The sequence below is a fragment of the Strigops habroptila genome, chromosome 6, assembly GCF_004027225.2.
Source record: "Strigops habroptila isolate Jane chromosome 6, bStrHab1.2.pri, whole genome shotgun sequence".
In the NCBI taxonomy this organism is placed as follows: domain Eukaryota; kingdom Metazoa; phylum Chordata; class Aves; order Psittaciformes; family Psittacidae; genus Strigops; species Strigops habroptila.
Window position 1 is genome coordinate 21493812 of NC_044282.2, and position 16117 is coordinate 21509928.

The 16117-nt window shown below is 37.8% G+C and overlaps 1 long non-coding RNA gene across 1 annotated transcript; it reads right to left on the reverse strand.

Moving 5' to 3' along the window:
• Nucleotides 1–3349: 3349 nt before the first annotated feature.
• Nucleotides 3350–13303, reverse strand: LOC115609369. The gene is made up of 3 exons (XR_003991840.1): nt 11984–13303; nt 7099–7338; nt 3350–5827 (listed from the first exon to the last, which is right to left on the reverse strand). It is a non-coding gene; the product is annotated as an uncharacterized LOC115609369 (long non-coding RNA).
• Between the last annotated feature and the right edge of the window lie 2814 nt (nt 13304–16117).

Sequence of the window (16117 nt, forward strand, 5' to 3'; positions counted from 1 at the left end):
AGGCTTCTTGTTTTTTCTTAATCACTCCACACAATAAAACCATTCAACCCCATGTTTTTAAGTATGATACTGAGAAAAATTATGGCATTTATATTAAAGGTCAAAAGGATGAAAACATAATTTTTAAAAGTCTTTTTTTTTTTTTTTAAATGCATGTACTTATATAGGAGTTGAAGCATTGACTGAAAGATGAGTGAAAGGAGAAACTCAGATCCCTCTTTCCTAAAGAAAGACATTTTCTATTCTGATAAATTCAAATGACAAAGATTGAGCTGTAGGCACTGGTTAGGCATGTGGGAAAAATACATTAAGCACCTTCTTTCCATACTAGAGTCATTCCCAACTCTGATGTTCTACTGTTTTGAGTACAGTCAAAGCCTTTGTGTTTCTTGATGCTTTTCAGTCAACACTTTTCTCAAATAGGGTCCTACAGGAACGGAGATGTAGCTTTAGAAATAGCCTCCCAGAAGTTCCCAAGGAAGCCAGCCAGGTTATTGCTGATATCTGGATTCCCACACCCAGTGTCCACATTTTGCTTTTACAAGTGCCAGCGACAAACCCTGACAGAGAGGAAAGTTCCTGGGCATCAGCTGGTCCCACAGGCAGTGGCTAGGATGGAAGGTAGAGGAGAAGCTCTCTGTACATCTTTGCTGCTGAAGCATGAAAAGAACCAGCAGCAATTCTGACTTTGTTGGACATAAAGGGGCGGGGGGGGGAAATTTCTTCAAAGATATTCCTTTCAGCCCTTTGTCACTTCTAGCTACTACAATCTCTCAGGCATTTGCATCTGTGTTGTGGTTCCCTTCACTTCTAAGTGTTCTTCATAGAAGACCATGGCGCACAGCTCAGCAACAATATTGCATCCAGATTGCATGCAAAATATCACTTACAAAAGATGCTAGAAATTCAAAATAGAACAAGAAAAACAGAAGAAACGATCCTGTGCAAACAAATATAGTGCAGTCATAGTTCCCCAGTAACACATATATGTGAAACTCTCCAGGTGCAGAAATATTCCTTTTCAAACCCATGCTAAAACTGGAAGCTCTTTTTGGTGATTCAGAGCTTTCACTTTCTTGTCTGATGTTTGTTCCACTCAAAAAAAGAGCCCAGCCTTTCAAACATTTTTGCCCTTTAGTATTTTAACAAAAACCCAGCTGGGTGCAGAAGAACTCAGAGCAATAACCACATTTATCACTACTTGTGAGATCAGATGTTTGTAACCTAACTGTAACTAGGATTTTTTCCTAACTATAGGCTCTAATAATCACTATAAAATTTGGAGCATAAGTAAATAATTGTAATCCTAACAACATTAGGAGATCTAAGATATAAACCATGGAAGCCATTCTAGCAATGTACGTTTTACTTCATTTCCTTAGGATTCAAAAATAAATAAAAAGATGAGGAAAGCAGAAAGAAAAACAGAAAAAAATAGCAGGATGTTGCTGCCACTGATGTCTATGGCAACTGGCAGAAATCCCATGCATTTTAATGGCAGTAAGATTTTCAATTTTTAGTACTTGTGCCCTACATATCTTTCGCCTTCAGCTCTTCTCGACAGCATTGATTACATGATGTTCTGAAATATGAACCTCCAAAATGCAGTCTTGGCCTGTTGGAAAGGTTTACTCTTTTTTTTTTTTCTTTAACTTATGCTCAAATTTCAAACATGGGCATAGGGATTATATTTTTATTTTACTACATAAGGGGACTGAACAAGTCTTGGTGCTGACAGAACACTTTATGTGATATTTAGCAACAAAGAAGGAAACTCTGTCAGCCAAGAATTCACAGGAGCAGGAGTTGGCTAAACTCATGGCATGGTGTGGGAAAATTACCTCAACACTGTCTACTTCTGCTGATTTTTCCTTATGTTGACACTTCTGATGCCCTGAAAGTTGCTGTGCTCACATCCTCTGCTGCTGGTGTCAAAGAACACTCTCAGTCTTCACATGCCAAGATGAGGAAAACCTACTGCAATGCCCAAAAGACTTAACTCCTGTCAAATATATTCATTTAACACAAGCACTCTGGTCTATGGCTCTGAAGTCTTAAAGTGATGGCATGAAGAAGGAAGGAAGGAAAAAACAGGCAGTACCTTTAAAACAATATCTTCTATTAATACGTAGAGCCACTCCAGACCATTGTAGGAGACAGAGACAAAAAAGTTTTAGCTGCAAAGGCAGAATTAGATTTTTAAATTAGTACTGTAGACAAAGGATTGTACGCACTCCTATTGAAAAATAACAACTTAGAAAAAAGTCTCTCATGTAAAAAGAGCCTACTTGATCATACTTTTGAAGATAAAGTTCTTCTTGTGTCCAGACCACTGTGATCACTTGGGTTACTTTCAGACATTAGTGAAGATTTAGAATTGTTAAGTTCTGCATGAATTAAAATAAAAAAAAAAGATTCTTCAGCAATTCTGGGTGCAGGCTTGTTGTGGTTTAAACCCAGCCTGTAACTCAGCACCACGCAGCAGCTCGCTCACCCCTCACCTTTCCCCTCCCCAGGCGGCATGAGGAGGAGAATCAAAGGAATGTAAAACCCATGGGTTGAGATAAGAACAGTTTAACAACTAAAGTATAATATAATACTACTAATGATAATAATGATAGGGGAAATAACAAGGGGAGAGAATAAAGAACTAAAAGGGGAAAGCTTAAAAAAAACAATAAGTTGTGATGCACAATAAAAAAAGATTATGGCACAGGACGGGCATGTGGCAGCCCTGGGACACCTCTCCCACCTCCTTCATGTAATTGGCCAAAAGGAGAATGTCAAGAAATGTGATGTGCAAGAAAATACCTAGCAACATCTGCAAGGCAGGTGAAATTATCTCTCTGTCTAGCCCAGGAAGCGTCATCTGAAGGTTTGCATGTGCTTCTGAGTCCTCATGCTGGAAAGAAGTGGACCAGCTAGAGCGCAGTGGGAATCATCAGCCTGCAAGGAAAGTCTGAAAAAACTGGGCATATTTAACCTTTAACCAATGAAAATGAAAGGAGGCATTTGTGCACTGGCTGCAGTATGGAAGAGAATAAACTATTTACCAGGTCCATTTTGGGTAAAAGAGGAAACAATAGGCTTAAATTCATGCAAGGAAAAGTAATGAAGCACTGGACTATATACCCTGGGCAACAGTGAAATTTCACCCACTGAGGTGAAAGACCAGAGCACTCAGGACAAACATGAATGACATAGGTATACTTTGATCCTGCACTGGAACCATAAAATTTGGGACCACACACAAATAAATAAATGAATAAATGAATAAATGAATAAATAAATAAATAAAAATAGTACTTTCACCTTTTTTATTTTTCAATCATTTATTCTTAGGGTGAAACATAGAAACGTTTTGAATGGTCAGGATGGATCGAAGGAACTGTTTCTCTCTCTCCCATTCCTGTCCCTTCCCCCTTCTTCTCCATTTTCTTTCCCATAAATTATCTCAGAAAAGGAACCATTCCTTTCCAAAACAACATAAAGTTCAGGTAATCTAAGAACTGGGTCTGAATTACACTTGCTACCACAAGAACAAGACTTTACAAATAGGATTTTTGTAAAATATCTACATTTTTAGACATCTGCCAATACAAGTGTAAATGGAAACTTCTGATTTTTTTTCCCCACGCTTCATTCGCTTCATTGTCAGAACAGTGCAACCAAGTAGCTGGTAGAAAAGAGAACTGCCTGGGGATTGCCATTCAAGTCAGGACACACGCACAGCTTTTCTATTTGCTTGTAGACTATCAGTATTTCCCATATAGCCAGAGAAATAATTTTATAAGGAATGAAGGTATTTCTACTGAAAAAGGATTTTCTAGAACACATCACAAACTTTTTTACTAATCCTAAGATTCACAGTAAACTTGCAGGAACTTTTGAAACAAGATCATGAGAAGATACAATGAGAAGTGTTAGAGGAAAAGACAAGAAAATTAATAAAGAGAGACTCAAAATATATTTTTGAAAGTATGTAACTGTGTGAAATCTCCAAGACAAAGCATTGGAGATCTGAGTCAATTGCAAGGTAAAATCTCATTTTGCTCACATCAAAAACTACATTTGACATACTTCCCACTAAAACATGAACTTCCCATTTAGACCACAATCACAATTAAATATATGAGTTGAAGACACACAGAACAAACCCGATCCTTCTGAAGAATTGTGCTGCTGACTTTTGCCCATCTTGCATTCCACAGTATCTCAGTATGTTTGGTTTTTTGCATATTCTTTATAATACAGCAAAGAGAGTCAGTACAGCAAAGGTATGCAACATTTCCTAGCATCCTCTATTTATCTAACACAAAACTGGAAAGATTTTGAAGGCAACAACAACAATTCAGAGAGAACAGAGTCTGGCTACCATTAAGGCACTGGCTATATTTGTTGATTCCTTAATTCACTGGGAATCTCAGTCTCCAAATCCTGTCTCTGTGCACAATATGGGTTTGAGCTGCTCCTGTGCTGTGTTGCTGTTCTGAGGGTTTTTTTCCTCCTCTTGTATTTGTTCTGAATACTGAAGCATTTTTTAAAATACTGAAAAGAGCATACAAACATGCAACTAAACCCAAAAAATCAAGCATGGCACAGTAGGAAAAGAAAGCTTCTGAGGAGAGAAAGCAAAGCTGTGTGACAGATGGAAAAGTCTCAATGGATGAATGGTACTACTACAAATAAGTAGCAGGCAGCCAGAGGGAATCAAATAATGATTATAGAAGAAAAATGAGGGTTAAAAACATGGGGTAAAAAACCTTCAGTGCTGGCAGAAAATTCTAGAGTAGCAATGTACAAAATTTTTTTAAAGGGAGATTTAATTATATGCTTCCCACAAACAGGGAAATCGGTAAAGACAAAGAAGCTAGACAGCTGACAAGTGAGCCAGTGTGGACAGTATAAAAAGCTCAACATGTCCTTGGAGAGGAAGGAATGTACTCGAGGATTCGGTCTGGCATGCCCCCAAACCTGAACAGATTACTTTCTGACGATCAATACCTGTAACCACCAGAGGCCTGTTGCAGAGTTTAAAAAAAAAAAATAAACAGAAAAAGAAAAAAATCTGCTTCAAAGAGACCTGGTCCCAGGCTAACGTTTTATTTTTGCCACTGGGTGCTGAGGCAAGAGCTTTGGACAAGGCTCGTTTTTCACCTCTTTATAGGGCTGTGGACTGAATATGAAGTGTCACTGCATGTTCTCAGGGCTTTGCTCCATCAGTTTCCTGTCCCAGAGAGGAACATGCTCAGGACGACACTTGTCCCCTTTGACCAGATCTTTCACAACAGCCTGATTAATATCTCCTTTAATACCCATGACTCTTCATCCACCTGTAAAGGTAAAAAAATAAAATACTTACTGTTTTCTTCATTTAAGTCCCTTTTTTTTCTTTGGAGAGAGACAGAAAAGCCAAAAAGGTTCCTCATTTTATTTGAAATGTCACCAATCAACTGTTATATCCAAATACAGATATGCTATTTCACAGAAGAACAGTAGACATGTTTTCATATACTGTAGTATACCTCAATAGAAATTAAACCGAATATTTTTACCCATAATATAATTTAATCACAAAGAGATGTTAAAAAAAATGCTTTTAGTACAAAGCAATAATTCATACAGGTTTCTAGAGTCACAGAGACTTCTGTACAATTTGATGTCTCCTATTACAATTCTGCTTTTTCCTCACACATTTTAGCTTCATTTTCTTTTGTCTTTCTCCCATTTATTTTTCAAATACTGAAAGGCAGTGCACACTTTCCAGGAAGAGCTGATGCGATTTATTTTTTTGCCGGTCTAACTCATGTTGCTGAAAATGACCTATCTGAATAAGGAAAAACAACACAGAGAGGATTAGAAAATCTAAGCAGCTTTTTAAGAAAACAGCAAAAAAAAAAAAAAAAAAACCAACAAAAAAACACCCTCACCCAAAAAAACAAAAAACCCAAACTTAAACCCAAAGAATGAACTGTATTATTAATAGCAAACTCCAGGATGATGGATGAAAAGAACAACAATATCCTTTAATCACAAAGCACTAACATTCCAGCAGTGCTGGTAAGTGAGTAGAGCAGTGAAACCATTTGAGACTTAAACAGATGGATTAGGAAAGGTTCCACTGTGGGTTCCTGGACAGATTTCAAAACAGTAGCCTGACTAACTAATGCATAAAAAGCAAGTGATTCTTCCAATCAATAAGCTTTTATGCAAGCATATTTGAGTTATAATATTTAAACACAGCAGACAAGTGGGGAATCAGGAATTTCTCATGCTGGGCTAACAAAGCACTAAGTTTTACTTGAATCTGGAGATCTCTTTTTTTTCCAGTAACTCTCACAGGGGTTTTATAGCTAATGTTGTCACCACATGTTCATCAATATATTAACAGCTCCTGAAGGTTTTGTGAAAATTATGGTGAGTTCCAAGTCAAAAAGCTGTTATTTTTTTACAGATTTTTTTTTTAATAGTGTTTTAGGGAGAAGTTAACTAGATTTTCACTGGATGGAAACTACACATAAAAATTAATCATTGATTAACTTTTCTAGTGAGCACACTTTCCACAAATAATTAGAGAGGGAGTACAATCAAAACCCCAGGTCATAGGGGCTAATGCCCTTCAGCATAAATAACATATGTTTCCTAGGTAACAAAACGAAATGTAAAATTGTAATGGTTTTACATAGATATTTTTATATAGCTTTATTTCAAAATGTCTTTTAAAATCATTTAAAGAAGGTCACGATTTTTAAGGAATTGTTAGTAATGAACTCGATGTCCCTTTCTCTCTCTTAAGTGCCCAGAATTGCAGACATAAGTATGATATTTTATAAAGGTTTCTAAAAGTGACCTAAAATAAATCTTTGTATGACATTATTATTAGGTCTAAAATTTTGTAATGCTGCAGGGATAGAAACAGGTACTAAAAGGGAAAATTTCAGACTTCTGTATGATACTTGGACTTCTGGACCATGCTCTCTTATACTCCATTTATACCAGAATCCAGAGGGATGCAGATCTATACTGATTAACTATCAAGGTTTCCCTTTCCAGCTGAGATCTGACTACAAGATATTTGACCTTAAACCTGACACTTACCGAGACAGGAATTTTGCTTCTTTTGCATCAAGTAATATTCTTTAGGAAACACTTCTATAACAGTTTTGAGTTTTCACATTTCTGAGTAGTTAATAGGTTTTCAGAAGTAGTCCATGTGAGACAAACAAGTAAGCGGAAGACAACCAAGATAGATAGTCAGAAGGCACATAGTAAAAGCACTTTATTATATAACTTTGTGATATCACAGGATTCTTTGTGGCTGTCACCAAACTAAATCACCTGTAAAATAAAAAAAGAGGAAAGGGAAAAATACATTTAATTTACACAAATCAGACCCAACAAAGTGTCATGGGAGTATGCATGGAATATGAATCTCTGCTTAGCTTAGGTAACACATGAACCCAAATGGAGTTTCAAGCGATTGATACGGAAAATTATTAGTTCAGGATCAACACACACTTTTGAAGAACACATCCTTAGAGCCTCATAACTCAGCCAGACCAAAACGGCTTTTAACAGGACTAATGAAAGACACACTTGGAATTTATGGACTATGCTGCTACCAGATTTGCACTGCTTTCCACTCTACAAAGTTGGTCCCAGGTTACAGCAAATTTTCAGGAGGAAATATCTCACTATCAACATTTTTTGAAAATTACCAATTCATGCCATTTTCAGCCAAAAAAAACCCTAAAATGTGATGAAGTAAGAAAGAACTTCTCAGGTTTTTAAGACATTTCAGAATCAAATGTCTCCTTTAGTTATAAATGTCCTGCATTTTGCCAGTGTACAAAGTAGTCATTACATGTGTAGTATTTGTCACTGTTTTCTTGCATGCTAAAGGCCAGTTTGTAATTGCCTGCTGTGATGTCTCAAGGACTTCACACTGACCTGGAGTATTAGACTGCTGTGGTACTGGGAGTGCACCTCTTTCCATCAAGGAGTTTCGTTTCCACAACCTAGAGTTACTGGCTTTCCTGGCTCCCCTTTAAATTGCCCAGCTGGGTCCAGCTTAGTACATATGTGGGTCTGAATATACGTATATATTTGCCTTGGAAATGTTCTTCATAAATTGAAAAAGGATATTAGGGTACAAAATGCCTACAGCCCCAAACCAGTAATAAGTTTTTTTAGTCTACACTACAAAAACAATGTCTTTCAGTCCCTGTGGTAGGAACTTCACAGGATGAAATGTCATTGTCAGAGTGACTAAACAGTTGACAAAAGAATATAGTAAACCAAGAGTATTTGATAAAAACCTCTGAAGGTAGCAGAAACCGATCCCTTCTGGGTTTCTGAAAGTGTTCTTCACCTTTTTCAGACTAAAACCCTTTTTCCTTCTCAGTCTACATTCCAGTTTTAACCCCAAAGTCTTTCTTCTTTTTCTCTTCACCAGTCTGAACTTCAGACTCTGGGCCAGGTTTTTACTAACTTAATCCCCACCACCAGCATATGCAGTATGTAGTGTTTGGAGCAATGGAAGCATAAATTCTCTCTGCTTTTTCTAGTTATTCAAATTCTGTGACATTTTGTGACGATCTGAGGGCATGTTTACAAGCACTAAAAATACACTGATGTCATGAATAGACTACAACCCAGATGCTATGATTCAACTTCAACTGCCAATTACTGCTATTTTGAATACAAACAAGTTTGAAAGTAAAAACATTAAATTAAGAACAGAAAATACATTAAGCACAATATTTTGAAGCATTATCCTATTCTATTTTAAGTGCACTATGGATTCCAACAAAGGAAAAGATTTCTTACCCACAATTAAAACAGTAAATAGTATCACGCTCTGTGTAGCTCCTAGGAGTTCAGTCCCCCACAGTTAGCTGTGGGATGCTTCACACTGCCACAGTAGGGCAGTTCAACATTTCAGCCTCTTACTGTAAAAATTAACCTGTTTTTTCTAGTGCATTTTGAACTCTATTCACAGAAGCCCACATTGCATGAAATTCACAGGCCGTCACAGAGATAAAATAGTTCTCCCTTTTGGTGCACCACTGAGGAATGCTAAAAATAGTTGAACATTAGACGAGAAAAAAAAAAATTCCTTTGGGGACCACAGTGTCTTTGTCTCGCTAGAAAGAAGAAAATAGATATGCATATATTTGTACAACTACATAAAATGTCTGTGTACTATACTAAGTAGTAAAATAATCTACATTCTGGAGTATCCTGAATCTCAGGCCTACCTAATTATTATACTTCCTGTCTATTCCAAATAGAAGAACAGTTCATTAATTTCAGTTGCTGAGTAACTAATAGCAGTTGTTACTTCCATTTACTGTGAAAACATATTAAATACCAGCATATGTAAGAAGCATATAATTTTGCATGATATATAGACATATGTGCACATATCTAAATGCAGGTGCACTTCTATGCAGATGTGTGTTCTCTGCAAAGAAAAAAATTTAATCATTGCCATCTTTACCTTGTTATTTGACTTCAGCAGGGGGTTTAACTGGGTGGAGTCCTACCTCAGTGGTGTAATGTTTACATAGAAAGGTTGGATGTACTTGAACCTGAAACAACTGCAGGACAAAGGTTTTTCATTAAATCCTTGATAATTAGTCCTAAAATGACACCAGTGACCTTGGAGACAGAACTAGGAGTTTTCTTCACCAGGACTATAAAAATATGAATCTGTTACAGTCCTGATGTGCATATATATGCAGATCTCAACACTTTGCCCTGCCCTACTCTGTTTTGAGTTATTTTTGGGAATATTTTTAAGTAAGATGCTGTAGCAGTAAGACCAGATATAGTACATTTCATCTTAAACCATACCTGTATACTTGAATATATGGGAGAGGCATTGAATGACACTTTTATAAACAGCACAACAAATTTACCTGAAGTCAAATAAAGGATGTGTATATTCATTACTGGATGTGGTGAATTTTTTTTTTTTGGATGCTGTGTGCTTTAACAGCACTCTATTCCTGTCTATATGCCTTTGAGTGAAAACAGTTTTATTAGATGTTGCAGCAGCCTTCAGATTATATCCCAGAAACAAACAAGATATAATTTGGTGCCAAAACATTTGTATGGGCACTGAACAATCATCATTAAAGCAGTCAACATTAAGCATTCAGAAATGATTAGCACTCAGAAGCATTTAGGTAGATACAGACTTTCCGTTGTCTAAAACAGAAAAGAGGTTTTATTACTGTTTTTCATCCACCTACAGGTCTGGTTTGGTTTTGTTGTTTGGGGGGGGGGGGTTCTGTTTAATGAAAGCACTGTGTTTATTCATATTTATCTTTGAAAAAAGAATATTTGGATACTTGGGAGTGGAAATGCTGAAGAGACCTGAAACCATTGGCATCAAATATTATCCTGAATTAAGAATAAATATAAATGACAACCCAAAGTTAGATAGATACTACATCTATGTGTAGCACGTATTTTAATATATGCACCTTATACATGAGGGTAATTGTGGTTTTGTCCATGCAAACATTCTCATAGCAAACGTAGCGAACACTGTGCTGTGATGAGATATGTAGGTCATATCGTGGTGAAAGACTGTAAGGTTTAGCCACTTGATGCATTTGCAGGTGTGAAACATCTCAAAGACTCCATTCTGATTACATAAATTTCAAATTCTGTGGCAAGCATTAACATGCCCTGTGAAGGATTGGGTGTTGAACACACGAAGATATTTATAAATTCCACTTCATACTCTTAATATTAGGGTAATCAGTTTGCTCTTTCCTTTTCATTTGTCATATTTATTTCATGTAGCAGAAGAGATTGCTATTGCAAAGTACCCCTGTTTCCTTGGCCTAAGGAAAAAAGGAAATTATGCTTTCTACACATAGTCCCCTGGCCGCTGAGTTTACTAGAATCTCTAAATCATGAGGCCCTAGGCAACAGAAGGCCAAGGATTATTTTTTTCTTTGCTTATTTTTTCTATAACCTCCTGTTTTTCATAATCTTCATTTTTTAATTTTTGCACCAAAATCAACCTTAATTCAGAGGACAGATTTTAATAACATGTCTAGGATTTGCCCGCTTCTGTAGCCAACAGAAGAATGTGCTAGGCATGGCCTCTGCCTTTGATTCCCCAGGCGTTACCAGCCGTTCACCTCCTTTCAAACCTACCAATTGAAGGCAACCTAGGGCAAAAGCCCACAACACTTCTCAAGTCACGGCATTTGCCACAGGATGCCTTCACTCTGTCTTGGTGCTCCACTTTTCTGCATGCCTCTTAATCTGATCCTTCTAAGAAGAGTCTAGAGTTAGTCAAGTCGTTAATGTCAATGACATTCCTAATCCACCAGTAGGTAGGGCTGAACCACAGCTCAAGGTTTTCCTTATCCCTTACTCCAGAAATGAAGCTTGGTATCTCTCTCAGAAGAGCCTGTGCTTTATCTAGGCCATCAAGTCAGCCACAAAACCATGCAAGTTAATTGGAAGCATTAAACTGAGAAGGATTCTTAATCAAGCCATGACCACTATTAGCAACTGAGTACTGGGGGAAAATGTGGATAATAATTTTTTACTATACATAATGATTGTCTTAAATTTGCACATTAGACAAATCCTCAAACAGTGCATGGGGTCAGCCAAAATCCTGCTCTGAGGTTCAGTAGTTGCACAAATACACATAGAGCTTATGTGAACCAGAAAAATGAAACCTGTCCAAGATCCTAAAAGCTCCCAAACCGACATGCAGCTTTAATGTGAGCAACTGTAAGATGATTTATTTTTTCAGATCAAATACACAAAGTTCTGGATGTAATTCTGTTAAGCAGTTTTACATCTTGCCATTAGGACTTTTTTTTTTTTTCCTCTGTGTTAAGCTTTAATATCCTTTCAAATGCATTAATGTGTCTCTGGAACAGACGCTTAGAGACTCCTGCATGCTTTGAATATTTCCACTTTAAAACCAGCTTTCAGTACTTACCGAGACTTTATGTACCACCTCTCTGCCACCAGAGCTTGTGAAACGCTAAGGGAAACGGCTCCTTGCCCAAAAACATGTCCGACAAGCAAAATCTTGCTTCAGATCATCCCACAGCCAGAAAAGAGAAGAAAAGTGGGATCATATAAACCACCTCTTGCATATATATGCAAATATTTGCTTCCCTTTCTGCCGGTTCACATCTCAGGGGCTTGCCTTTGAATTTCAGGTGTGAACGGTTCCTGTATGCCAAAGAGAGGCTGGGCATAAGCTGGGCATAAGCTTCCACCAGTTTCTTTCAAAAAGCCTTGTGTCCACAATGCTATAGTGCAGCTCAATTTAATGGTAGGAGTTCATGCATTTAAAAGGATAAATTTCAGCAAACAAGATATGATTTTTATCAAAAGGTTCAATACGCAATGTTTGAATTTCAAATCTGGGAATAAGCCTGGATCCTAGCAAGTCTCGCATACTTCCATTTTTACTGCAAATAATTTACACATGAGATATCTAATTAAGACTGCATGTTACTACCCTATAACCACTCATAGCAGTCTAACAGGGCTGCAAAGAAATTTCGCTGTAATGTTATTGCTTCAAAAACAATTTGTTTTAAAATTTGATTCACTGGACATCTCTCCAGGTTTAGTTGAGTATCTTTGGTTAGCTACCCAAGGGCTTTTCAATTGGGTTCTATCTTGAAAAGACACACTAGAAGAAAGTGTGGAAAATTAGTCCTGGGTGCAACAGCAAATCTTCTCTACTACTCTGATTGCATTGCTGTACTAGCATGGAAGTACAGAATTATCCCATTCTCTGCATGGTTCTCAGAAGCACTTTCAAAATGAGCTCGCTCTTTCCTACCAGCACTGGAGCTGCTTGGTAAATGCCTTTTACAGATATATTGACATTCATGCTTTTAAAATAATAATGTTTTGGACACTCCAGATAATGAAATAGAGTTCATGGCAAAATGTTACTGACCATCTACTTATTTGTGGGTCTGAGGAGGAATTTGCACAGAAGCTAGCAAAATGGAAAAGCAATGTGCAAAGAGAATGTGAGGAGTGATTTGTTATGCAAAACTGACAAAATTCAATGGGGAATTTTGTAGTTTGATGAAAACAAACCATAAAGCTAGTAATAAGAAACAAAATGATAGTAGTATAAATAAACCACCAAAACACCTCAGCATGCAGCGTAAAGAGCAATAAATGCATTTTATCCCTTTAAGTTGGAAACTCCTCCCCCCCACAAAAAAGGTGTGCATGCACAGACTAGTCTTTTTCTGAGTTGGGAAATCTGTTTTTCCTGAGGGCTAAGAAAACTTTCTAAAACATTTTGGCAAACCACACAATAACATACATCTAAACATGCGCTAGAGCACCCAGCACAAGGAACAAAGCGGAGACCTTAGAGGTGTGCATGCAGTTGCACGCCCAGGAACTTACTGGGATCATACGGATGTTGTGGGATAGCTCGCACAACTGCAGTGCCGCAATGGATGGTTACCAGCTCTTCAGGAGGGACTGGCCAGGATAGCAAGGAGGGGGATTTCCCTGGATGCGGCAGGGATGCATGGAGCAATACCTGGGGATGAGTGATGAGCCAGCTGAAACTTTATGGATCAGGATTAGCGTACAGACCAACATGAGTAATGTAGTGTCTGCTACAGACAACGTGATCAGGGCAACAACTGGAAGAAGCAACCTGAGGGACAACACAGTGTGACACAAGCCATCCAGGAAGTTTTGATAGCGATTTCATGACACATGTGGTCAAAGAGCTGATGAAGGAAGATTTTCTGCTGAATCTCATCTTTTCAGATGAGGAAGAATTGGGCCGGGATCCGAAGGTGTGAAAGTTAAATGAGGCCTTGATGCAGCATCCATGAGATGGTGCAGCTCAGGATCCCGATGGAAGAAAACAATGGAAAAAAGCAATATTACAACCCTGGGCTTCAGGAGAGGACTCTGGCATCTTCAGGGACTTGCTTGGAAGAATCCTACTGGATACAGCCCTGGAGAGAAGATGGGTCCAAGAGCCCTGGTTGGTTTTCAAAGATCACCTCCTCCAAACTCAAGAATGGTATAACCCAATATGCAGCAGTCAACCAAAGATATCAGGAGGCTGCATGGATTAACAAGTAAGTCCTGGCTAAGCTCAAATGTGAGAAGGAAGCCTACAAAAGGTGGAAGCAGGAACAGGTGAACCAAGACAATATAGGGACACTGTCCAAGCAAACCAGGGATGGGTTTAGGAAAGCCAAAGCCCATCTGAAGTAGAATCTGGACAGCTGCATAAAGAGCGATGAGAAGGGCTTCTATAGGAATATCAGTAGCAAAGGAAGATAAAGCAGTGAATCTAGTGAGAAAGGACACAGAGAAGGCCAAGGTACCAAATGACTTCTTAGCCTCCAGTTTAACTGGTAACATCTGCCCTTAGAAATACCAAGTCCCTGAGATTAGTGGGAGTCTGGAACAAGGAAGACTAACCCTCAGTGTGGGAGGATGGCTAGGGATCATGTAAAGAACCTGGACATAGACAAGTGCTGAAGGACCTGGTTAATGTCATTGCAAGGCCATTCTTGTTTACCTTTGAAATGTCATGGCAACTAGGGGAGGTTCCTGAGGACCGGAAGAAAGTAACTGCAACTTCTATTTTAAGAAAGGCAAGAAAGAGGATCTGGGAAACTATAAGTCAGCCAGCTTCACCTCAGTCCTTGAGGAGAAAGCAAACAAAGAAACAAACCAACCAAACAAACAAACCAAACCAAACCAGAATAAAACAAAAACACAAACAAACAAAAAAACACCAAACAAACAAACCAAAAAAAAAACCCAAACACCAAAAACAGAGGAAATGATCGTGGAAACCATTTCCAAACATAAAAAGGATAGAACAGTAATTGGAAGTAGTTAACACGGATTTACTGACCAACCTTAGGGACTGGGCAACCTCCGGAAGTGCCATCCTGTTATTTTCTAATTCTGTAAATTTTACTGAATAATAATGGGGAATAATTCATCTACAGATCGTATGAAATTAAAGCATCCAACTCATGTTATCAAGCAACATTTTCCTATTCCTGGTTTTAAAGTACAGGAAAATTGGAAACATCTTGCATTTACACTATATGGTGCTTTTCTTTGTGGGATAACACAAGTATGCAAAAACCTGAGTAAGATGTATCACTTTACACAGGAGAGACTGCAGGAAGAATTGGAACAGGCTGCCTAGGGAAATGGTGGAGTCACCACCCCTGGAGGTATTTAAAAGACATGTAGATGTGGCACTTAGGGACATGGTTTAGTGGTAGACTTGGCAGTGCAAAGTTAACTGTTGGACTTGATGATCTTAAAGGTCTTTTCCAACCTAAACAATTCTATGATTCTATGTTTCTATCACTGTGAATTTCTTCTGTTGATTTCCTCTGAAGAGCAGCACCTACCTCCCTGATAAAGTTGATCTATTCTGCATGCTGGATGTGGCTTTGATGAAAAAAGGCTGATAGGTCAGACTGTTCCATGCTTTGAGGACATTGAGCTTTGGAATTGCATATAGTTTGGTAAGCAGCACCAGGTATCTGTTACTGAAGAGTGATGCACAGGAATCAAGGACGTGGAAAAATGTGTGGGTGCCACGATAAAGTGCTAAAGACAAACACTTCTACTTAATAGTTTTTGCTGTGTAAAAGGCAAGTGAAGGGAGCTTATGCAGTAACTAAGGACAAACTAACTCTGAGAAGGAAGAGCAGAGCTAAAAGTTTGCAATATATATACTGCAAATAAGTCAATGTATTGAGGAAATGTAGCTATAAATTTCCTAATGAGAAAAACACACTTTTTTCTTAAAGTTACATTATGCTCATGTTTTCTTGTGACACCTATTTTTAACTACACTGTACTCTAAAGACAAGATTTTAGAATGGTCTAAATCAGTCTATGGTGATTACCCACACTGTGCAATTCACTACTATTTTATTAATGCAAGATTAAAGATAATACTTTATTGGAAGACGTAGCAGCAGAATTAACCTCTATTTACCTCGACATAATAAAGATTTAATAAAACATGGGAAAATGTCAATGAACAGCGTAATTATTCTAACATGAAATTTAAATGTAACTTAATTCT